Below are 19,688 nucleotides of genomic sequence, written 5' to 3'. Positions count from 1 at the left end.
ACGAGAACGACGAAAGGAGCGCTATGGAACAAAAATAGTTGAAAACGGATGACAAACGGAGCATCCGTATCAATTTTGAAGATCAAAATTAAAACGAAGGAAAAGAAGAACATAGAAGGGAAGAAGAAGACGTGAAGGGATGAAGAAATGAGGCAGCAGCCTGCCAGCCTGCTATTTATGATACGTACGTTTCTTCGTCGTTAAGAAATTTCGATCGTTATTAAAACCGTTTCGAGTTAAATTTAACCGATTTAAGTAAAAGTTTCAGTAATAAAACGGAATCAATAATAAATAAATTTAATGAGTGAAAATAAAATAAACTCAGCTAGTTAACGTAAATAATACAATATCAGCTTGAATCGGAATTATTAGCGATTTTTACAAAACTAACGGATATTAATAAAAATTGCTAATTTAGTGAAATAAGCTCAAAATAGCTAATTGGACGGTTTTGTTCCCAAAATCCATCTCGGGTTTATTTAAAACAACTTTCATAAGGACTCGTAAAGAAACGGAAATTATTAAATAAATAAACTCGAACTAATTTCAATAAACTCGAACTAACTTTAAATAAACTTATTAATGATTATTAAAATTAACGTATCGAATTATGATGAAATTAATTAATTAGCTAAGCATAAATATATAAATCGTTAAATGATGTAATTAAATTCAAAATAGCAATTAAAAGAATTTTATCCAACTTAATAAAATACGGGATGTTACATAGGCACCCACTAGAAAAGCAAACGAAGGGTCATTCTTATGATCAGTTCTAAAAGAAAGAGAAAACACAGTCAAATGTAAGGTAAAATACTCCCGCCGTCCAGCTGAAGAGCGTTCACCTCCCGCCAACAGACGTTGTGGAAGGAACGCCGACTCCTCGTGCGGCACATCACCCAATCCCTCACAACGGGATAGGCCTTCTTCACCGGCTCCGTCCTCTTGGGCGCGAGGCTCGGAAAGTAGGAGTACACCCACGCCTGTAAATCAAGATAATCAACAACGATCTTTCGTGATTTGATAAGAACAAGAAATGATCTTTCATGAGAAGTAGTGAAGGTTCATACCTCCATTAACAGTCCAGGGCCGACAACGGCAGGAGAAGTCCCCTTCTCCATCAACTCTGGATGAACCATGGCCCTCATGAAGCGGATGAGGACCGCAAAACCAGCAGTGACCCAGTCCCAACGTCCTAGGGAGCTCAGGTCAGAAAGAAAGGGAAGAAGCTTCGTCGAAAGCCTCTCTCCCTTGTCTCCGAGATAAATCGAAGACAGAAACCACCAGAGCCACAAACGGACTCTCTGCTCTGCAGTGAAGAGAGGAGGAGCCGTCTCCCTCCTCTCGATCACCACCAACGCTGGGGTCTTCCCCGCGAAGTAGTCCCGCATGTAAGAACTAGGCACCAAGCCAGGTACCGCAGCCACCTTTGGCGCCAAGTTCCAGCCAATCAACCTCCTGGCCTCCGCCGAGTCAACCCTCATGGCTTTCTCTGGCCACTCCACCACCTCGGTCCCACACGGCAGACCAGAAATCATGCCGTAGTCCTCCAAAGTGACCCCCACCTCACCAAAAGGCATGTGAAACGTGGAGGCCGTGTCCCAAAACCGGTCCAGGAAAGCTCGGACGAGACTGAGGTTAGCCCGAAGCTTCCTCCTCGCAATATCCCTTCAAGCCTGCACTAAGGCGCCGAACGCTCCCCGATCGATCATGGCTCGCTCCTCAGTCGACAGCCTCTCGTAGCACCCCATCGCTGTCGTGTAACCCGAGAACGACCTGATGTTCCCGGCCTCCTATGTTGATTTGAAACAAAAGCTATCTTTAGCTCGAATAAAGGAGAAAAGGAATAACAAGCAGAAATAAAAGAAGATGAATGAAGAGTGATGAATCTTATTTACCAAGCTCTTCACCGTCCTGTAGGACAGGTGACCCTCCGCAGCCCAGAGCAGGTGCCTACTCTCCCAGGTCTTAGCCCACGCAGGTGCTCCCCTTAGCTGGCGACCACCTCATCCAACGTTGGCCCGTCTCGGGGCCTCCTCCTCCTCAGTAGCCTCCTCCTGGACCTCGTCCTCAGCAGCCATCACCGCAGCGGTGAAAGCCTCCTCCAACGCCTCCTAAAGCACCTAAGAAGGGTCAACAATAGTGTCCACGTCCATAGGAGCCCTCCCAGACGTAGAAGCCTCGTCACCTGCAAAATTAAAGTAAATTTAGGCCGCGTCAAGGGACGACAAGCCTTGATTAGGGGATTTTCGAGTTTTCGGAGCTCCGAAATCGCTCTTTTCTCGCCATCTTTGGCAACTTTCCCACAAACCCGTCCACTCATGTGGTTATTTGGGTCAAGTCAAGCCTAAGTTGAAGCCTAGTCATGGGTTCGAGTCGGAATTTCGGCAGCATTTTGTTATAACGACGATTATGCCATAAGAAAAGTGTCCTGAAAAATCCGTCACAAACCAAAATTCCGAGATGGTAGGATGTTTACCCATAACACAAGGATTCCAAATATCAAGTTTCGTCACAAATGGGCAATCCTAAGGCTATTTTCGGAGCAATTTACGGTTTAGCTGTGAAACCGTCTCAATTTCACTCAAATGCTCAAAACTCAACAAAAGTTCGAAACAAGTACATGGTTATGATCCTTATACTACCAATTAGCCATTTACAAAGTCAATTTCGCAAGGCAAAATCATTTGGGGGAAAAGCCCCAAATTTTCGACAAATTAGGGTCGAAAACCCTAATTTTGTCGATCCCATTTGAGCAATACGGAAGATAAATGCAAGATTGATACACATACCTCGATTAGTCATGGCAAATGCAAGCTTTTGGATCAAATTTTGACGGAAATGGTTGGAATTTGAGAGAGTAATTGAGATTTTATGTTTTGAAATAATGAAATGAAACCCCTGTTTCATCGGGTTTTATCACAGAAAAGACGCGCCCAGGAATAGACGCAGCAGGTGCTGCGCCTCTTCCAAGGGACACAGCTCTTGCTGCGCTTCTTCCTCAGCTTCCCTTCTTACGAGTTTTCAAAAATTCGTTATGAGTTCGTTATTTTTGTGGGCCCATCTTTGGTGCGCCTCTTCCTTGATGCCACATCACGTATTTGGTTCGTTTCACGTATGTTCTTCACCCAGATCCACATCTTCCAGGCCAACAACAAATTATCGCCTTATTTCTTATCCAAGACCTAGCTTGTCACAACGAGCGTTCCTTATTTGACAGGTGTTTCGACACGCCTTTATTCTGTTCCCCCAGCGAGAGTACACGGATAGACTTTCCCTCTCGAGACATGGAGATCAGTTCCTGATTATGTTCCCCCAGTGAGAGTACACGAATAGACTTTCCCTCTCGAGACATGGAGATCAATTCCCGATTGTGTTCCCCCAGCGAGAGTTCACGACCGACAGTCACTTTCCTCTCGAGACATGGAGATCAACATCGACCCCAAATTCTTCCGAAGTTTGTTTGAAGCTGAACACAAGCAGATTTCTCCCAGAGTTCCAGACTGTGTCCTACTGTCTTCTCCCAATATCACGTTTTGTTTCCCCTGGAGTTCCAAAGAATTTCAGGTATGGTCTCTTCTTATGGCTGGCGAGCCTCCTTACGTAGTCTAATGGACTTTAAATGACCCTTCCCGATAGTCGACAGACTAAAAAATGTTCCCGACGACAAGTCCTTGGTTCAGACCCCTTGAGCCGTCTCGCGTCGCCATAGTCGTCAGGTTGTAATCTTCAATTGACCTGATGGCTATACTTTGACTTTCGCCTTGTCCAAGCCTTAGTCAAAGTGGGGGCTCTGTAGATACCTCATTTCTGCACCTCCCGCAAACCACCCGGTGATGATTGGGCCGCGTGTTTGGTATGCGGAATGATTTGTGACAGTTCGTAAGTTTATCTTCAAGTGATCGCTCAAACATTTATTTCTACCTCTTAAATGTCATCTACGTGCCGATACAGTCATTTTGGCAGTAATTAGAGTACATTTGGAGTCCGGGCCGAAAATCGTCTTCATTTTCTGACAAGCATTAAAATGCCGAGTCGGAATGTTCTGGAATGTTCCGGATATTTCTATTCCATATTTTATAAATCTTTAGTCTTTGGTAAACAATTTTCCGTAATATTCACACAAAATATTAAGGAAAACCAAATTATTCCGTTATTCCATAAACTAAACACGGAAATCTTTCTTCCGCAGGAGGAAACAACTTGGGAAAGGACGCAGCAAGTGCTGCGCCTCTTCCAGGAGACGCAGTGCCTGCTGCGCCTCTTCCCAAGTCCTTTTCTGCGTAATTTTTCTTATCTTTTCATATCCTTTCGAGATTCACTTCCAAAGTTTCTCCGAAAACCCTACTTCCTCTGTGTGATTAGTATAAATAGAGACCTTCGGTCTCACATATTTCTCACGCGAGTGTCCGCCCTTCTCTTCCCCCTTTGCATTCTAGACCACGTTCTTACTTTTTGGCGCCTACGTGATTGAACATTCGACCACGTAAGCTCGGATCTTTCTGAGTACCAGCCTCGTTTTGCATGACCGACCAATTTGACCAACTCCACCATAATCAACTCTAATCAATCTTAATCGTTTTCCTCTTACGAGGGCACTTTCGTTGCATTCGAGTCGAGCATCACTAATCATAAACTTAGTTCATCTCGTTTCGTCAAACATGTAAGTCTGAGGGTGTAAATCTCCCTTTTATTTATTGTTATTCATTTATTGTAATCATATTGTAAGATTTTTGTCGAAAATAAAATTAAAACCGAGTTCTAAAACCCTTTGTTTAAAACCCTTTTTTACGGATTAACAGGAGACATACGTCGAGAAGGGACGCAGCAACTGCTGCGCCTCTTGGAAAGGACGCAGCACTTGCTGCGCTTCTTCCTGAGGTTGCCGTCGTTCCTGCTTCTCTTCTTCTTCCTTCGTCTTCTGTTGGTTTCATCTTTTTGTTTTCTCTCGCCATTGTTTGTTCTTATTTCGTTCACATGATAATTATCAATATTGTTCATCATCGTTAACATTTAGTTCATCATTAAATTCCCGACTTAAATACCTTATAACTAATATTTGCGGGTTTTCGTCATTAAAGTCAAATCCGGGTTATAGAAATTCGATTCGTTCATATTGGGTTTCTGGAATTCGATCTTTGATATATTCTCACCTGTTAATTATCGTATTCAACATTAGTCTGTCCTTAATTCCTCGTAGTTAACCTAATTAATTTGTTAATTAATCCTCATTAATCTTGTAAATAATTCCTCCTAATTAGTTTCATCCATGTTTATTGCTTTTACGACCGTTTATCGCATGTAAGTAACCTGTTAATCACCTTCACCCGAGTCAAATAGTATAATCAAGCATTAAAATCACCAACGAACAATAACGACTTGCAATTCCGGCTTCACAGCCAGAACTGAGCTAAGGAACAGACGCAGCGACTGCTGCGCCTCTTCCAGAGGACGCAGCTCTGCTGCGCCTATTCCTGGCTGACTTCTGTCTCTGAACTCCCGTGTTGCCTTGACTTAGTATTAATTACGTAATTAACTACTATTCGTATTATCACCCTAATTCCTGTTCGTTAATTTATTTATTATTTCTTTCTTAAATTATCCGTTTTAAGAGTATTTTCGACATAAATCATCAATCCGATGTAATTATTGTAATTTTCATTATTGTATCCCTTTTATTATTGTATTGTATGCTTTCACATGTAATAAACCTAAATTCCTAATTTGACATTTCTTGTATGATAAATTACGTGATAACCGACTTAGTATTAATTCTTCACATGTTAGGATTAAAACGTTGGATGTTGCATTGCATGCATATAATCGACAATATATCGAGTATAGATGATTTTCCCTAATCATTAGTAGAGGCCGCTATCGAGGCGGGCGGGATTAGGTGTTCGATCAAAAGAGCTTCCTAATACGTACCCTCACCCCTTACTCGAGATCTCTGTGAACATCCGTGTTCATTGGCATCCACGAGAGTCATTCTAGACATAGAATGCTAAGGGTAACGAGTTCTTGGTGTTCATGTCACTACTTTGTATCTTGACATGACACGAGGTATTCGAACGGTTTCCTATTTTCTACAATAAATTGGTGGCGACTCCACAAATGTAAACGCTTGTTTCCCCAGCGCCCCCGTGGCCCATGTCCACAACATCCACCTTCTTTGAATTGACAACATCTTCCTTAGCATTAGGAGAGACCCATTTCTCAACGATCACCTCATTAATTTCTCTGTATCAAGCTTAATCTTTCTCTTATGCATTTTTTAGCGGTGAGGAAATGGCACACAAACCTTAATAGGAAGCTTTTCACTAGCCTTCTTTTGGGAATCTCCCCCAAGCTTGGACTTTTTAATAACCACTTCATCATCCAAAGTCATGGATGGCCCATCATAGCTCGTACCACTTCTCAAATAAATAGCATTAACGGTCTCATGTGGTTGCGCACCTTGGGGCGGAAGTTGGCTGGTCTTCGTTAAAGAGCTAGATGCGGCTAGTTGAGCCATTTGATTTTCTAGCATCTTGATAGCGGTAGTGTAGGCTTGATCACTCTTTTGTAAGTGAGCCATCAAATCAGATTAACCCTTAGCCAATTGCATCACCAAGGCCTCAAGTTTGACTCCTTGGTAATTTTGTTGGGCATTTTGAGGTGGTGGACCTTTTGGTTGTTGGAAGTTTTGTTGCGGTGGTCTTTGTTGTTGGTTTTGAAAACCCGGTGGATTAACACACCTTTGTTGTTGAGACATAAAGTTATTTTGTGGTTGGGGCACAAAATTTTGTTAGGGTTGAGGGTTAAGCACATTGTTGCTTTTGTAAGATAAGTTTGGGTGAAATTTTGAGTTCGGGTTATAAGTATTTGAAAATGTACCCGGTGGATAAGAACTTTGTCTAAAAGCTTGATAAGCACATACCTCCTCCATAGTAGCTTGGCATAGAGCGGTGCAATGACCCGCACCTCCGTAACCTTCGCATACAGTAATTTAGCTAGTAGAGGACACGACATTGATTTGTTGGATTGCATCTTGAGCCTCCAACCTTTCTTGGAGCAATAAGATTTGAGCTTTCAAAATAGTTGTGAAGGAAGCTTCCTCTTTACCTTTGATGGGTGTACTCCGAGAATTGACATATTGGGCATCGTGAATCGCCATGGATTCAGTTGTGGCATGAGCAATATCCGTGTCAGTTTGATCAAACCGCCCATTGTTGGCGGATTCAAGAATTCGTCGGGACTCGGTACAACATCCATTGTAGAATGTTATAGTTAGGAACCAAGCATCCAACCAATGATGTGGGCATTGCCTTTGTAACTCCTTGTACCTCTCCCAAACTTCATATAAGCTCTCAAGAGCTTGTTGACGAAAACCGGTGATTTGGCTCCTTAAAGTTTGAGTTTTCTCCGGTGGAAAATTTTTTTGATAGAAAGCAAGAGCCAATGTTTCTCAATTTGTTCTCCCCATGGCGGTGCAATCAAGGATATTGATCCATAGCTTTTCCTTGTCCTTCAAAGAGAAAGGGAAAATTATTTCCCTAATTTGGGCTTGATTGACACCCGTTTGCTGAATTATGGAGCAATAGTCACAAAAATTTTGAACATACAAATTCGGATCCTCCAAAGGACTTCCCCCAAATTGCTTCCTCTCCACAAGGCTAAAGAAAGTCGGCTTGATCTCGAATTCCGAAGCGGTAATGTGAGTAATTGATGTGTGCCTTTTGTATACGTTTATTCACATGTTTGGCTGGTCGGTGTGATTCCCTCGTGGGGTTTAGTTTTTCAGTACTTGTCGTTAGGAGCACCTAGACCAAAACACAATTTATAACTTCACAAACAACTCTACAATTAGTAAAGAGGCAAGTAAAGGTCGGATCCCAAGGGACGGGAATTGAGATGAGATTTCTATTGAAAATAGTGGTGTCTTAAGGGTGTCACAATTGGGGTTTGAAGTAGAAGATCACTAAACTAAATAGCAATGAAAGTAAACAAGCAAGATGAATTAAAAGGGGTGTAAACAATTGATAAAAATCACTAGGGTGTCATGGGGTCATAGGGGATTCATGGGAATTGATCATACAAACATATTCTTAAGTTATAAGTAAGCAATTATTGTTGTGATGGATCGAGTTGGTTTATATCTTACAATCCTAGGAAAGTTTGGGTCCCGGAGCCGAATCGATTAGATTGTACAACACCTACAAGTCGACTTAATCTTCCCTACTCAACCATATGCATGGTCTAATGAGACTCGAGTTGGTTTATGTCTTACAAGTCTCATTGAAAAGATAGGTGATGGGTAAAAAAAATGCAAGGATTCATAGGCTCACATTTCATCAAACATAACATGTGCATAAGTTGAGATCACAACAAGCAAGCAAATAAACTATGAAAGCATATTAATTTAAGTATGAATCATTCCCCATGTTGGTTTCCCCTAATTACCCATTAACCCTAGCTAAGGAAACTACTCACTCATTATCATGTTGAACATGCTAGCAAGGTTGTCAATCATACCAACAAAGTGAAACATGATGAATAAATGAAAGTGATTAATAATAATTAAAAAGGGATTAAGAGAATTATACCTACTAATGATTCCAATAATAAAGCAAAGAATAAAAGAAGTACTTGATGCTTGATTGGAAGGTTGTCAATCTCCCAATAATAACCCAAATAATCTTCAATTACCCAAAATAAAGGATGAACAAGAGAGAGATTAAGGAAATAAAACTTGTATTAAAACTTGATTAAATGTTGATTACAAGATTAAAGAGAGATTTTGATTAATATTAACTACACTAAAGATTGCTAAGAAGAACATGTTCTTCTAATTAGACTAATGGAGTATTTATAGTGGGGATTAGGTGCATGAATTAGGGTTAACTAAGGGCTTAAATGGCGATTAAGTCCCTTGTTGAGGAATCGCCGGTCTCTTTAGGGAGACTCCGGTCTCTAGAAAAAGATGTGCATCCTTCTTTGGAGCTCGAAGAAGACGAAATGGGACTGTCTGGGAATCCGGGCGTCTTTAGCACGGGACGGGCGAATTTGGCAGCTTCTGGACGGGCGTCCAAAGGGTGAAGACGGGCGGATTTGGGAGCTTTTGCCCGGGCGTCTTCTGGAGAAGCCGCTCGGATTGTGGCGTGGTGGACGGGCGTCTTCTAGGCAATCCGCACGGATTGTCAGGCAGTCTCGTTCCTTCTTCTTTTCTTCCTTTTTCTTCATAAAATCCTTGAGGATTTCCTCGGGGATGCAAGGATCTTTTCTCATCATTGCCCATCTACTATAGTATGTACAAAGGCCTTCTAATCTTGTCTCTCCTTGATGCTTGGTCATTGAATTCAATCAATTTAGCCTCATTTTGCCATGAAAATGCAAGGTTTGCACTCCTTTCCTACCAAGGACACAAAACCTCAAAGAATATGCAAAACAGAGAACTAAAGACAATAAATGATCCGAATATGCACTAAAAAGCATGGGGACAAGGCTAATTCGAGGACTAAATATGCTCTAATTATGGTCACATCAAATATCCCCAAACCGAACCTTTGCTCATCCCGAGTAAAGAGGTGACAAAGACTAGGACCATTATTTAAACTAACCTAATAACATAGCCGATATGAGACAATTAGCGGGTCTCACTCCGCCCCTTCAACTCACAACAAGACAACCATGAGGTAGGATGCCTTCTTGTAAGGCAAGGTGGGTCTTGCCAAAATGGCGACACATCCAAATATTAAGCACACAAAACAAGTAATGGATGCATCTACAAAAGAATAGCCACTTTCCTCATCTAAGTGGCGGAAATTATCTACAAGGGAAGTAATTCAAGGGTACACACTCCTTCATAGTTGCAATTTCTTCAAACTACTAAGCCTAGAAGGATACCAATAAATCACCTCCAAGTTGTGTCAAGCTAGGGTACCTTTGTCCTCAATCGTTAAATGCTTTTGTCAAGAATAGGCTCCTTATGGTGTTAGAAACACCGGAGGATCGCGGAATTCCCCCTCTTGCCTAGACAAGAAGAAGGGTCGTCCCCTCTCTACCATGCACAAAAATGGATACGATGGATAAAGGGATCAATAGATATTTGAGATTCACTTTGGGAGTTTGCTTTTGTTTTTGTTTTTCCCCCCAATTTCTTGTGGCATATAACATTTGAGAACACTTTCTTGCCATTTCTTTTTTATTTTTGGCATTTCAACACTTGACAACTTTCAACTTTTCTTTGCATTTCTTTTGAACATTTTCAAAGTCACCCCATATGTAGTGAGGGTGGCTTATATTTGAAGCTTTAGGAGTTCTATTTTTGCTCCTCTTTTCATTTGATGCATTTTTTTGCAAACTTTCTTTCACTTTTCATTTCATTGAACTCAAATTGATTTCTTTTTGTGCCCATTCCCTTTGATGACAAAAATGTGGTAGAACATGGATGATGGATGGATGCATGGTTTCAAGGGTCACCTTGGAATAAACGGTAGCCAAGGAGTTATCACACCACAAGGTACTCTTGACTAGGCCTTAATCCATGGGTCAAAGGATACTAGCATGACATATCCTAGGGTGTTTTACAAGTATTCTAACAAGCAAAGTCTTAAGAAGAAAAAGCATCTACTAGGTAATATGTCATTTACAAAATCGACTAGTAATTCGTAATTACTCGTACCAAAAATGTTTCCAAATTATAAATTACAACATTCTGTATTTATAATAATTTATTCATTCCGTTTCAATTGTTTCTGTAAACAATGATTTCATCTAAGTAATAAAACAATTCGATTACTTAGACCGTGTCTCATTTAATCATATTTACAATAAGATAAGTAAATTAAACTCACAAAATCATCCGTCAATTTTAAGCAATTTAATTAACTCGTATCGGTATACGATTAATTAAATAATCAATTAAGAGTATTTCCCTATAGGTATGACCTAAGGGGATCAACTGATCACCACCGTCGCACGACAGTAATGTCAAACTCTAGTCAGCCAATCATTACCGATATGTGTAGACCAGTTGACTGTAAAATATTACATCCCACATGTATTATTAAAATGAGATTTAATAATGATATTTAAATCATGTGATCGCACTATTGTTGAGGACACATTTCCCAACAATCTCCCACTTATCCTCGACAAGTGTGCGTCACCAATTCTCTTGTCCTATTACTATCTCCCACTCAATGCAAGGTGTCTTTCGGGTCGTACTTGCAAGTGATCATATCGAGAGTGGTTTCCTCGATCTGGAGAATAACTGATTGACCGGATTTATCTATCATAGATACCTTCCGAGCGTGGCCATGCATTTCTAGTTCATTACTCCTCGAGTGGCCCTGAGATATTGTTTAAACCCTGACAAGGGGGTGGACAATTCCTATCGCACTTATTCCCTTCGACTAGCCACAGCCATCATAACCCAAAATATGCCCATTTGACCCCATTTACGAAGGTCGTAGTAACACAAATCAAAGTTAATCTGAAACTGTGCCATCTTAGGCGAACAATCTTTAGTCAAAAGAATCGACTCATTAGAATACTATAGCAGCTCTCGCCACGACCAGGCTATATAAATTGCCAGAACTCTATAAGCGGTCATAAGGCCCGACAAAGTGTTCCTAACAGTCTGCCTATGTGATCGACTAGTCATCTCACATGACTCTATGGCACTTGAACTTGCCATCAATCGCATCACACTCTAGTCACTTCGAGACGTCACCTCATACAAGCGACTATGGGCTAATACTATGTTAATCTGGGTTCACTTTAACGGGGTTCAACGTTGTCTCTACAACCCGTTTGGATGTAACAAAGTATAATAAAAGAGTTTTAAAGTAAAACTCGAACGACAAATGCGATTATCACATATGAATAGTCAATGCCCGATTACTATTTCATGTTCTATAATCTAATTTGATCTTGTCTGTGATTGTTCATTTCAATTCAATTGAAATGACATGACTCATCATGTTTAGCCTTTGAGAAGGCTTTGGTTAGTAGGTTTTATCAATTTCTTGTACCTTACTCAACCTTACTACATACTCGTTTTCCTTTGTAATGTATACATTTGCATTACAAAACTTTCTGAGTACGTGTCGAGATCCAATCAAGACATAGGCCCTCTAGCCTAAGAATAGCTCCCACTATTTTCACAGTGTGCGGGACTCATCCTTCTTGCACATCTCATGATTGCAAGTGTACTCAATTTCCGTTATAAATATCTCTCATTGTTCTTTATTGCCTAGAACGATTCTAGAAAATCTATTTCTTAAATAACATAGCCACAATGGTATCTTAACCATCCTAATGTGTTTTGATTATGGTTTTGTCGGAAACCATGCGCAATCTCAATTGTCAATTGTCACTTGTGTAACACCCTTACACAAAATTGCATCATAAACACTTTGCATCATAGCCTTAATGCTTCTGCAAGCACTTAAGGGTAATCTTTATGGCTTACTTGGTAAAGATTACTTAAATTCGATTTTGAAAACAATTCATCATACTCAAAGTATATGAAGTGTTACACATCATTACTTATTTAATTGATCCGGCAGCGGAAGCAAATGTAATCAATCAAATATGTTCAATTTAATTGAACTAGTCATGAATCTTATCAACGTAAGACTTCTTATTGACGCTAATATCATGTGGATTTATCTTCATAAATCCGGATATTAAAGATGTATTATAATACTCCAAAAGTCTTAAATCATTCTCAATGATCAATATGTCATCCACATATAAGACTAATTAAAATTTCCGTAACTCCCACTAAACTTCATGTATAAAAACAACTTCTCGACTTATCGAGAAATGTTTTATCACATGATCAAAATGTTGATTCCAAATCATTGATGTCCCCCTTAAGATTCTCTCTTAAGTTTCACATTATCTTAGGATTGCAAGAATCTACAAAACTCAAGACATGTATTGAATACATTCCTTCTAATTGAAGAAGTGGGTTTTAGATTCACTCGCTATGTATTTCATAATAATGAAACACAATCCCTAAGAAGATCCAAATAGACTTAAGCATTTCAACCAGTGCAAAACCCTTTGCAACCAATCTTGCTTTGAAATCTCTCTTTATTAGTGCAAAACCCTTTGTCACTAATCAAGCCTTTTTATTTTGGATTTCATGGCTCTAAGCCTTGTATTGAGTTGTGACTTTAAACACTCTTATGTAAGTCATATGTTCATTACTTTCTAGAAGTAATCAACTTGAATCAAACGATTTCTTTTGTAAGTTATAAGCTCTTTACTTTCTTAAAAGTAGCATGAATTCATCATCTTTAACAAGTGACGACTTTAACCTCCTAGGTTTTGAAGAACCAACATTTTACACAAAACGTCTCATGTAGCCAAGAAAGACCAGTTTCTTGCGACATAACATACTTTGTGGCTCTTGAATAATTTCTCCCACTCTGTCTTCTAAATAAACTTGTATTTTAGAAAGACAGCTTCATGAGCCGCAAACCCGTCGTACTCGTGATAATTGAAAGGGAAAAAGAGCATTTGTTTCTTGTGAAAACATAAAAATATGGTAACCTACCATTTCATATCTCATATGATTCGTCTTAGATTTAGTGGAAAAATGATTTAGACAAAAATGATAAAATCCCCAAAAGGATCAAGTAACTCAAAGTAACTTGATTGAAGTCCAAACCATATCGAATAGCGTTTGAATTCTTATCCAACCACACATTATTCCATAATGCGTGATAAGAGAGATTAACTTGTGATACTATATCACATTTCCTTTGGCTTATATCAAAGTCTTCACTTTGATAATCCCATCACGACTAAATCGTGCTTCTTTGAACATTTGAACTTCTTCAAAGATTTCTCTATTTACCTTATTAAGTGAACACATTAGTGTCAAGCTAAATCGTTGGTAAAAGAAAAATGATCAACCTATTTTGGATCAATGATTTACACCCTCGATCTCCTTTTAACCAAAAGGCACGAGACATCTTGCTTTGAATACAAGATACGCATAAACCATTAATAATCTAATGGTTTCAAGAGTACTCGATAACTCTTTGCGTTCATCATTCTAGAATTTAAGGTTTAATCTTGGGTTACCAATTTGAGTCTTACATCATCTACATGATATATCATTCTAGTTTGGTTTAGAATATAATCACCTTGATAATGGGCTAGCCATACATCAAATCGTGGTGTATAGGGTCACAAAAGTGAAAACCTCTTTTGTATCTTAACAAGTTTATATTCTTATTTAGAGTTTATGCACTTAATAGTCACAATTAAGTACAACTTTAAATCCAAAAAATAGATTGAGTACACAATTACTCTATCTCTCGACATTATTGTTGCTAGTCGTCATATTCTAATCATCTTATGTGTCGAATACAATGATGAAAACCTCCACTGGTTTCTAATATTGACGAAGTGGTACTAGCAAAATTTATGTTTAATCAAATAAACATTTAAAGAAGAAGGTCCCATTAGATGTCCCACAACTAACTTGTTGATTCTTCAATAATTTGGGGTAATTTCCTTTCTTGTGTCCAACATTTAAGACAATGGAAACTTTATCGGTCGGGATTGATAGGCTTAGTATTGCTATTCTCAACAACTTTACTTTCAACATTACCTTGTATCAATTCCATTATAATCTTTACTTCTTGAACCTCATTCTCATCTTAACGGTTTAAGAGAATGCTCCCACTCATTTCAATGAGTCTTTGCTTTGAGAAGCAAAATTGAATTCATGAAGATTACTCTTCATTTGTTCGTTTTAGTCTTAAAACTTTCATCGAAGTGTTTGCGATATTTTGGTCAATTACGAATTCCAATAAATCTAATTACCAAAATAATTTATCATTTCAAGGTACTTAATTCAATTAAGTATATGAAAAACAATCCATTGTAAGTAGATGTGATAGTCAAGAATCAAAAACCAGTTTGATAATGAATAACTTTAATCTATACTCTTTACAAGAGATCCTTCCAATGGATAATATGAGGTTTTTAGAAGAAAATTCATATTTGTCTTTAGTTACGATGTTTTAATGGAGATTTGAATCAAAAATCGAAATGATATCGTATATGAATTGTGGTAAAGAAATAGAACAAAATGATAGCGGAATAATGAAAACAAAACATTTATCGTTATATTAATACTTGTAAATAACAAGTAAAGCATTTACATAGTGACCTCTACCCAACTATGATAAATGATTCCAAGATCCAAATTCATATTAACTTGGGCACGGTGTGGCCGATACATCCCTTATCAATATAACTCGGTGGATTAACTCTTTAATCGATTCTACTTTTAGAACTCTTGGTCGATAAAATTACATTAACATTTATCTTTAGCCCAAAACACATCCGACAAGGGCACGGTGTGGCCGATACATCCCTTATCAAAAACTTTTGTTGAGTTCAACCCAAATTTCGAATAAATGTGTCCATGATCCAAATCCACATCAACTTGGGCACGGTGTGGCCGATACATCCCTTATCAACATGAATTCGGTGGATAGACATTTATCACCCACTTCCCCTCTGTAACAAGGTTTGTACCCCGGTGTGGCCGAGTGCACTCCCTCACGAAATAGGTTTTCATGGTTTCTACTCTTTGGTAAGGCTATGTCTCAATTGATTGTTTTAGCGAGAGGTCATGTCAATTTATTATCTATCACGTTTTAAGTGAACTAAAGCGGTGAACTACGATAATTTTAATTGACACGGTCGATATACTCGATTAAAAGGATAATGCATGTTTTAGTTATGGCGATTTAGCGATGCATGCGACATATAAATAAAATGCAAAGCATAAATTAAATCCTAGTATGGCCTTCCTAAAATAGAAAATCTAATTAACTATTACATATTCGGAAACCAACTCCATTGGTCCCTTGAACTTCGGTTGTGGCACACATCTCGAGGTAACACCGTCTTTATGTATCGCCATCTTGAAGAAATCCGTCTTTGGGAACTCCGAAATGAATAAAATTACATAATAAATTACATAATTTCCTATTATACATTTGTAACTATAATAAAATAAATCTATTAAATTACAAGACGGTGATACGAGATCACAATAAAATTACAACCGAATCGATATTCCCATACATTTCGGGCAATACCAATTAAAAACTAAGGCCATACTAAGTAAAAATTACATAATTCAAAAATTACATAAAATAAAATTATGACAATCATAAATAAAATGCAGCATTAAAATATGTATGAACATGCCCAATTTTATGCTAAATCGCCTTTAATTAGCCAATATCGTATATTACTCGGTTTTTACGTATTTGCGTGATTCAACATTTTATAATCACAAAAATTACATAAATTCATATTTATGCACAAGTTAATTACCCTAACTTCTTAGGACTCAAAATTAGTCTCCACTAACTATTTGACCATAATTAACTCATATTTCTAAATATTGTTCATAAAAGGACTCAAAATTACAATAAAATGCTATAAACTTCAAATAAATCACAAAAATTACAAATAAATTTGAAATTTGAAATTTAAACTCATGAACATTCTGGAAAATTACCATCACACTCATAATGTTCAAAAACTTAGGTTAAAAATTTCGAAAGTTATCGGGAAAAACAATGTTGCGGTTTACCGGATTTATCAATAAAAATCATAAAAACATGAGAAAAATTATATTCATCAAATTTTCAATTTTAGATATGAAAAAGATAATAAAATGCAACATGTGACGTTTTTCCTTAGTCATGAAATATGTTTTAGCAATTATTCACTAATTAAGTCACTATTTATGCTATTTTTCATCAAAAATCCATAAATCATGCATGAAGACTTCATTATAGCCTATTATTTTACACACATTTTGTAAAATTGCATGTGACAACATACTAAATTTCTATGACCATATTCGAAATATTTCTCATATTAACCTATTTTTCATCTAAATCCGAGTTTTTATCATGAAAAATCCATTTTTCGAGCATAAGAACTCATAAAATTATGAAAATTTCCAGATCATCTAAAAATAATATATGTGAAAACATATCCAAAAACCACTGGAAAATTCGAAGTTTAGCTAATTTTCGTCCAAAAATGACATTTTTTATCATAAAAATCACATTTTAATGCCAATATTATATAAAATGAACAATAAAATCCATAAATTAACCAAAATATCCTGAATACATTTTAAGATCAGAAACTTTAACATGCAAGAATTAATTTTGTGATATATCATAATAACACAAATTATACAAGTTTGATATGTTAATCTTTATAACTCGGAAAAACTTTTAACCGATTTGCATGCAAACAACCATGGCTCTTGATACCGATTTAAGGAAAAGTAGATCTATATACTCAACATATTCATATATGTTGTAATTTAATTTGTCATAAAATTAAATGGTGGATCTTATGCATGCAAACATCAATAGTTAAGAGAAGAAATCGGTTCCTTACATTGCATGTTTCGGATATTTGGGCACTAGTAAGGTCACCTACCTTACTAGTTCTTGAGTTCTCCAAATGGAAGAACAAGGATTCAAATATAGAATCCCTCACAAAAGCATATACCCAAGGAATCTCTTAATAACTTATATATTTATGAACTAGTAAAATATAAGTTTAAATTAAAATATGACACAAAAATAATTTTGTTCTCTTGAAAATTTCGGTCAAGAGAGGAGATTATGTGTGTTTTATTTCTCTAGATTTCACAAGATGTAGAGAAAGATACATTTCTTACACTAGAAAAATGTTATGTGTAAAATGATGAATGAATGAATTGAAAAGAAAAAACTCTTTTCTTTTCTCTTAAAGTGGCCGAAAAATTGGCCTTGGGTAGCATGCCCAATGCCTTTTATTTTTGCTCTTCTCAAAAGCTAGGTGTGCATGGCTACTACTTAGATATGATCATTGTGTTTTCCACTCAAGATAAAAACACAATATATATCTTACACTTCCCCCATTATTTCGGTACATTCAAAATAAAATGGATGGTCCATTTTATTTTGTCATTTGTCAATTTGTCACATATAACATATCACAATGTAATGTATTTTTAACTTATTAAAAATCAACATACTCATAAAATATGTCATTTACAAAATCGACTAGTAATTCGTAATTACTCGTACCAAAAATGTTTCCAAATTATAAATTACAACATTCTGTATTTAAAATAATTTATTCATTCCGTTTCAATTGTTTCTGTAAACAATGATTTCATCTAAGTAATAAAACAATTCGATTACTTAGACCGTGTCTCATTTAATCATATTTACAATAAGATACGTAAATTAAACTCACAAAATCATCCATCAATTTTAAGCAATTTAATTAACTCGTATCGGTATACGATTAATTAAATAATCAATTAAGAGTATTTTCCTATATGTATGACCTAAGGGGATCAACTGATCACCACCGTCGCACGACAGTAATGTCAAACTCTAGTCAGCCAATCATTACCGATATGTGTGGACCAGTTGACTGTAAAATATTACATCCCACATGTATTCTTAAAATGAGATTTAATAATGATATTTAAATCATGTGATCGCACTATTGTTGAGGACACATTTCCCAACATCTATTTCCTCCCGTATTTGCTACTTTGGGTGTATTTCATGTCTCTTGCAGGTTTGAGACCCACTTATGCATTTAAAAGCCAATTTCGTTCGGTAAAGGAACAAGAGAGAAGCTTGGAAGAGTTTAGACGAGCTTAAAATAGCAAGGACTGGCGTTTTATACATGATGTCTATTGACTTGTTGCTATTGTCGATAGACGGGGAGTTATATATCGTTAGACATTGCCAATAGACACAGACTCCATCAAAGATTGAAGTTTTTACTCTTTGTCTATTAACAACATACATATTGTCTATTGACACCTATATGCTGTCTATCGACATTCAACTGAGTGTCGATCGACCACCCTACACATTGTCGATAGACTTGCTTCCATTGTCGATAGACACAGGTCCATATGTCGACAGACATTGTCAATCGACACAGGAGACCGTTTTGGAGAATTTTCAGCTCTGTCGATAGATACCTCTGCATTGTCGATTGACTTCTATACAGTGTCGATCGACACTGTACCTAGGTCGATCGACTAAGTAGACGGGCAGACGTGGTTTTGCTCAGTTTATTTCTTTTATTTGGACCTAGTATAAAAGCTCTTGTAATCTTTTAATTAGGTTACACTTTTACACTTTCTTTTATGCAAGCAGGCAATTAAAAACATTACTACGTAGAAACTTTCTCAAATTTTTAGATCTAGAATTTCTCCCGTTTTATTTATTGCTCAAACTCGGATTCATTTGGTAATTCTAATTTCTTTTTTCCCTTTGTTCTTCTTTGTTGATTATTTCTACTTTTCTTACTAGAGTTATTAGTTTAATTTATGCTTATTAGTCTTTCAATTAATTTTATCATGAATTCTTCCCCTTTATCGTCTTATTCAATTGTTTTTGCAAATTCCATTATGAGTAGCTAACCCCCCTTTTGCTAAGATTTAGGGGAGCTATGGATTGAGACGGTATAAATTGGGTAATTAGATTGGTCGATATATTTGGTCTATGTTGTTAATTGTGACATTTAATTGCAATTTGGTTAGTTAATGCGCGTAATTTAATTAAATTGAATTGGTAAACCCAGACCTAAGATCGAAAGCCTGGAAAGGGTTAGATCTG

The 19,688-nt window shown here is 37.2% G+C and overlaps 1 non-coding gene across 1 annotated transcript; it reads left to right on the top strand.

Annotated features, from left to right (window-relative positions):
* The first annotated feature begins 7,286 nt into the window (after nt 1–7,286).
* On the top strand, nt 7,287–7,393 carry LOC141589510 (small nucleolar RNA R71). Its single transcript, XR_012520445.1, has one exon. It is a non-coding gene; the product is annotated as a small nucleolar RNA R71 (small nucleolar RNA).
* The last annotated feature ends 12,295 nt before the right edge of the window (nt 7,394–19,688 follow it).

The sequence above is a fragment of the Silene latifolia genome, chromosome 6, assembly GCF_048544455.1.
Source record: "Silene latifolia isolate original U9 population chromosome 6, ASM4854445v1, whole genome shotgun sequence".
Taxonomy (NCBI): Eukaryota; Viridiplantae; Streptophyta; class Magnoliopsida; order Caryophyllales; family Caryophyllaceae; genus Silene; species Silene latifolia.
The sequence above is the reverse complement of the archived record's forward strand: the minus strand, read 5'-3'. Positions and strand labels throughout refer to the sequence as shown.